The following is a 6,084-nucleotide window of genomic DNA, read 5'->3' on the forward strand; positions in this document are numbered from 1 at the left end:
TTACATGATCGAACTGAATATTTAGGTAGACTCCACCCTCTATGATTCTAGGTCAGTGACGCGGACTTAATCACCTCACGTACGCATAGCTCCGCCCACATCTGACTCTGGATCGGTGCACGAAAATACTGGAGAGAAGCCTGAAGTCGAAGCCATCATGGCCGCCAGCTCCGACTCCCTCCCGTTGGGGGAGATTGAACGGGCTGTAACGGCAGGTGTGCGGGCTGAGGCTCCGCTTTAAACTGCCGTTCTGTCGTAAACACCATTAATGAGGAGTCAAGTAGGTTTAAAAAGAATATTTCTGTGGCGCCGGTGGAGAATTAGTTGGCTAACTATACTAGCTAGCCGAAGTTACGTCCAGGCTAAAAACAAAAGTTTCCAGATCAGATGTGGGCGGGGTTTGCGCGCACTGTTTGAGGTGATTGAGTTCGCGTGTCTGATCTTAGACCTGCGCTGTTTGACGGTAGGGGTGGAGTCTACTTGCCCATTCATGAATATTCAGTTTACACTCGGCGAACATTTAACATTTACATTTAACATTTACATTTAACATTTACATTTAACATTTAGGTTTAACATTTAACATTTACATTTAGACTTTTGCACGTTTAACTAAATGTGAGAAAACATGTTGTGTCATTAAGTTAAAAGTGAGAAACTAGTTATAGGTGCTCCTTTTACATTCGGCACCCCATAGTGATGCCTCTGATGGACACAGATCTGAGACAGAGACAATGTCCTTCGTCTTCTCCTCTGTTAGAGAGCAGGTAGGAAGTCTCCCATGTACCACATATCTGCCAAAGCTCTTGTGTTTGTACTCGGACAACACCGATGCTTTTGCCTCTAAATAGGAGTGTGTCACATCTACCTCAATAGGTTCACAAGATTCAACACATCATTGCATTGTGTTTCAAGGAGGTCTCTGCGGAACACGTGCACATGGAAGGTTTTCCTACTGTATGTGAGATTATCAGGCTGTGACAGTGTTCTACTTCTCCCACTGATCTTAGATCAGCTTGTCTCCTTTAGCTAGAGATTAACTCAGGAACTGGAGACTGTCACCAACCAGTGTGGACACGACATGCAGTTACATCATTATTGTTTCAGACTCGCTAATTATTACATATGTATTCAATAAGTTGATGTATGTAGTAAAGTGAAGTAAGGAAGAGGTTCCTAGGGACAAATGAACAACCCGATTAGTGTTACAACAAAATTCTGATCTCAGTCTGTTATTTAGCGCTTCATGAAAGTGTTGTAAAAGTGTCATGAGTAATGAGTAATTATTTTTACCATTTGATCAACATATTCAGAATCTCACAGTAAAACATGAAGAAATTTAAAGTAAAAGATGTTTAACATGAAACATATTTATTACAATTTGTTTCAAATCATTTATGAATATGACTTGTCTTGACTGTCTTCTGTTTAGAGATGGAGGTCAACACCACTGATTATGTGAAGAGTCTCCCAAACCCAGCAGCACAGAGGGAGCAGTGATAAAGACACTTCCTCTACGTGGTTGGGACTGGGAGACTCCCCTCTGTCGGGACCGGAGGCTGGAGGGAGCAAAGAGCTGAAGGATGCTAGAAGAAACATCACAAACAGATGTGTTGTTAACATACCAGTCTGCATTGAGATGTTAAGCTTATCACCACTTTACTACTCAGGTGATTACTTACAGCATTGAGCCTCCGTATGCACGGCTGACAACTTCTCTCCAGGTAGCTATGGTGTCTGTTGTGTCCATCCTCCACAGCTGCACCTGTCGCAACCAAAATGAAAACATTGGCTTCAGGAGTACATGACGTAAAGTACAGACTACGAATAAGCCACGATATGTCATTCTTACTGAATGTAATTGTGCAGCCGTAGTTCCTGCAATCGCTCTGACATCTCCTTGGACTGCAGGACCATGGTCCAGATCGGTCGTCTCTGGTAAAGTGAAAGCATTAGAATGCAGAGTGAGTAAATACGTCAGAGAAATACTTGAATAACATTTTAGTTGTATTTACCATTGCCTGGTGTCACCTTCTGCAGCTAAAACAGAGAAACACTACTACACTATATTATACTACTGTCAATGAAATATATTAAAATTAGAATGACAACTTATTCAACTTATAGCAACATCTTTATGCACTTATCCTATGTTTTTCTTACCATAACCTAACAGAACAAATAAAGTTGTACATGTCCACTCCTCATCTCTTCTCACTCCTGAATGTGATGAAAGATGATTCATTTGTAGGATCACATTAACTTTAAAGGTCCATGCACAAGCTTTTTTCAAGCTACGCAATGCTAAAGAATTGGACCTTGATGTCTCAGTAAGGTGTCTGTAACTTTTAATGCCTAAAAAGCTCTGTAGATCACCCACACGGCCCATCTGAAAATGTGTGTTTTAAGCTCTCATCCACAACGCTCTGTTTTAGGGACGTGCCGTAGCAAAGTTGATCGCCACACCCCTTTGAGGAAGCGCATAGCCGTGATCCACCGAGGAATCAAACGTCACGGTCACTGAATCCACTGTAACAGCAAAACTGGCTAACTCGTCCTCGTAGTGGAGTTCAACCATACGTTTGATCCAAAATCTGAGTCTGAAGTCGAATGGGAGGCTGTGCAAGTGGTTACACTTCGACTGGCCCAAGGTACGTCTAACTGGCAATTTCACATTTAATTTAATTTATTGATTTATATAATATGCAACTTGATTAGCGGCTGCTAACACTAATACTAATGGTTGCCAATAAGCAGCCTGAATTAATTAACAGAATATTTATAACACAACTACAGCCTGTTTGGGAGCATAGCTCGATAAACTAATATAAACTCATTTTTACATGTTTTTTTTCTTTCTCGTGCTTCTGCTGTCAAAATAATTTTTCCATAATGGTGTCAAGATATTGCATGTGTTTAATACTTTTATTAATGCGATATGGTATTTAAAATTAAAATTTGATAAATTTTACCTCAAGACCCCTGAACTAGTTGCCAAACCTATTTATCATTTATGGTTGATGATCCAGGATGGAGCCAGTATGATTGAATGTGTATTCATTACAGAACACATTTAATATACAGTATATCAGACAATTACACATGTATATAATAAATTACAATTAATAATAAATAAATAATAATAAATCAGTATCTTAGAAATTTATAAACAATTTTAGAACATTTTACTATTTACAGATTAATCATAACGTACCTGGGAACTCTGGTTTGCACATCTTTGGTTCTAAATACATATTGACCTAATATATTTTTATTTGCTTTTAGTAAGGTGTATGATATATCAAGTGCTAATATATAACTAATAGAAATGTAGTTATTGTTTTTTTCTTCATAAATTTGAAAGTACTATGTCTGTGTGCATATTAAGTCGTTGCAGGTATCTAGTCTAGAGAAGTCTTGTTAGCTGGTGCTGGGGACTTCTAGGGCAAAGAGTCCAAGCTGTCCCATCCCATCTTCCCTGGTCCTGTGGATCAGGGCAGTGTTTCCTGTTGGACTTAGACCACCTGTGAAATAAATAAATTACTGTTTTCGTTGCAATACCTCAATAAAAGTTGAAATATTATAAAACATTTGTCTGTTTTCCCCTCATTAAAAAATAGTTCGGTGAAACAGCAATAGTCAAAGCTAACTTTATTGTCAACCAATGCACCAGCACTATAATGCTGAATAAGTTACCTTCACAATTTAATGTGCAGGTAGAGTAGCCTGATGGATTAATGAAAGGAAGTAGGGTAAACAGACCACAAAATGAATGGGTAGGATTCATAGTTATGATGAAAGCATAGTTTTAGAAGTGAAACAGGTACAGTCATGGGCAGTTGGCTGGGGAGATTTGAGGATCTTTTTTGTCTTCATCACGTTTTGGAAGACATCGGAAGCAGTGCAACTGCTGTACAGATGGAGGATGCAGCTGTTTTCCTTGACACCACTCTAGAAGGTATAGAGAATAGATTAGTAGATTAATGTATGTATCTATGTATCTCACAATCTTCACAAATGTACTCTTAACAATATGTAGAGGCTAGATTATAACCAAAGAAACTCCTGGAGTACATACATCCAATAAGTATCATGCATGTACTTACGTTTGGGAAAGCAGCAAGTGGATCACGTCTTGTAGGAACGGAGCGCTTCTTCAACCTCAAGCCCAGTAATTAATTTACCCTCGTTTTCAAAGTAGATGGAGGTGAAACGGTATCCACACACAAAGAAGCATTCAGTCACCGGTCCATTTACAATAAAATTAATCCATAAAGTTCTTCTTTCTCGCTCCGCCAGTAAAATTAAACGCTGCGATGCTGGTTGGAACGAACAACGGAGCACTTTCTGAACCCTAATGGCCCCATGTCAGTTTGTGTCAGTAAGTGACTTGTTCTTTTGTCTGTAACTGAAGTGAGTGACTGTAACAAAATGTTGCAGGTACGTTTAGGGGTCCAGGTTTGTCTCGGCGGGGCCGAAGCTGGTTCTGTGAGTGGTCAAGAGAATGCAGACGTACCCAGTCCGCCAAATTTGAAACAATGGTTCTTGAACCAGGTTGGATAAACTCTCAAAAATGTGAAATAAGTAGGGGGCGTACTTTAGTTTATTACCGTTATGTTGTGTATTGTAAAGGGGAATTGAACATAACTTCCACATCGTTTTGTACTATTAATTCCATGAGATTTGAATAATATTAGATAATAGTAATATTCTTGTATAAAAGGTGTAATCCTTCTGGAGCAAGTCAAAATGAAACACAAAATCCTACAAAAAAGTAAGATTTGATTACACAATTACAGGATCTATATCTTGCATAGGCTTCTACAATGTTGTAGTACTCTTGACTTTATTTCACTTTGATCTTGAAAATCTATGCTATGCTATGAAAAACCATATATTATCCCTGGGGGTGTGTTCCAGAAAGCAGGGTTGATTAACCTTCTGCTAAACCCTGAACTCTGGGTTGATTAACCCAGAACCAGCTCACCCTGATACGAGTTAGGTTAATCTACCTCCTGTCGGTAACCCAGAGTTAACGCAAGTGCACTGCGTAAATATAAAGACATTGTCAATGGATCGCCGAATTCACGAGTCACCATGGAAACACTATAATGGCAGCGTATTTAATACGGCGGAGTTGGAGGTTTTAATGCAGAGAATGAAGAATTTAAGACGATTATTAATAGAAAAAGCAACACAGCTGCATCGGCGAAGGAAAAGAAATAAAAATAAAGTAAATTGAGTTTATTTAATTACCGTTATGTTGCCCTCCTCTTTTATTGTAAAGGAAAACTAAACATAACTTCCACATCATTTTGTACTATTAATTCCATGAGATTTGAATACTGTAATATTAGATAATAGTAATATTCTTGTTTAATAAGGTGTAATCCTTCTGGAGAAAGAGAAATTCTGTCCCAAGTCAAAATGAAACACAAAATCCTACAAAAAGGTAAGATTTGATTACACAATTACAAGATCTATATTTTGCATAGGCTTCTACAACGTGGTAGTACTCTGACATTATTTCACTTTGATCTTATGGGTTGCATTGTCTTGCAGTCACTGATGGACGGATTGTATTATTGGACCCTCCAGAAAGCACACAGTCTGGGACTTTGTGTGAAGCAATGTAAATAATATTCCATTTTATTTTTCAGGACATGAAGATATGATGTGTGCTTTGGTGCAGAAACCTTAATAAAAGTGATTCTGACAAATCATATGTCCTAAGAGTCTTCCATCTCTGTGGTCGACTTGGTTTACTACTGGATCCTCACAGTCATCTTCAGCAAGACAAGGAGGGTGGCTCTCCTCATATTGTGGCAATGTTGTGAAGGACCACACACGCCACCATATTGTCACATGCCCTCTCTGGACTGACCCTAAGGCCACGCAGACACTGGAACTTGGCCTTCAGGATGCCTGTGGTCGTCTCTACCTTGGCCGTGTTCTGTTATGGCCCGGTTGAACTGTGTCTGTGGTCCAGGCTCAGGTTCAGGGTAGGGTGTCATCAAAAAGGGCAGACAAAGGAACCCTCTGTCCCCCAGCAAGTAGCCATTGTAGCGTCCTGTAATGATTGAA

The 6,084-nt window shown here is 39.3% G+C and overlaps 1 long non-coding RNA gene across 1 annotated transcript; it reads left to right on the forward strand.

Moving 5' to 3' along the window:
* On the forward strand, window positions 1–3,794 carry LOC129603421 (uncharacterized). The gene is made up of 4 exons (XR_008693271.1): window positions 1–957; window positions 1,433–1,964; window positions 2,436–2,651; window positions 3,389–3,794. It is a non-coding gene; the product is annotated as an uncharacterized LOC129603421 (long non-coding RNA).
* Window positions 3,795–6,084: the final 2,290 nt, after the last annotated feature.

The sequence above is a fragment of the Betta splendens genome, chromosome 19 (assembly GCF_900634795.4).
Source record: "Betta splendens chromosome 19, fBetSpl5.4, whole genome shotgun sequence".
Classification (NCBI taxonomy): domain Eukaryota; kingdom Metazoa; phylum Chordata; class Actinopteri; order Anabantiformes; family Osphronemidae; genus Betta; species Betta splendens.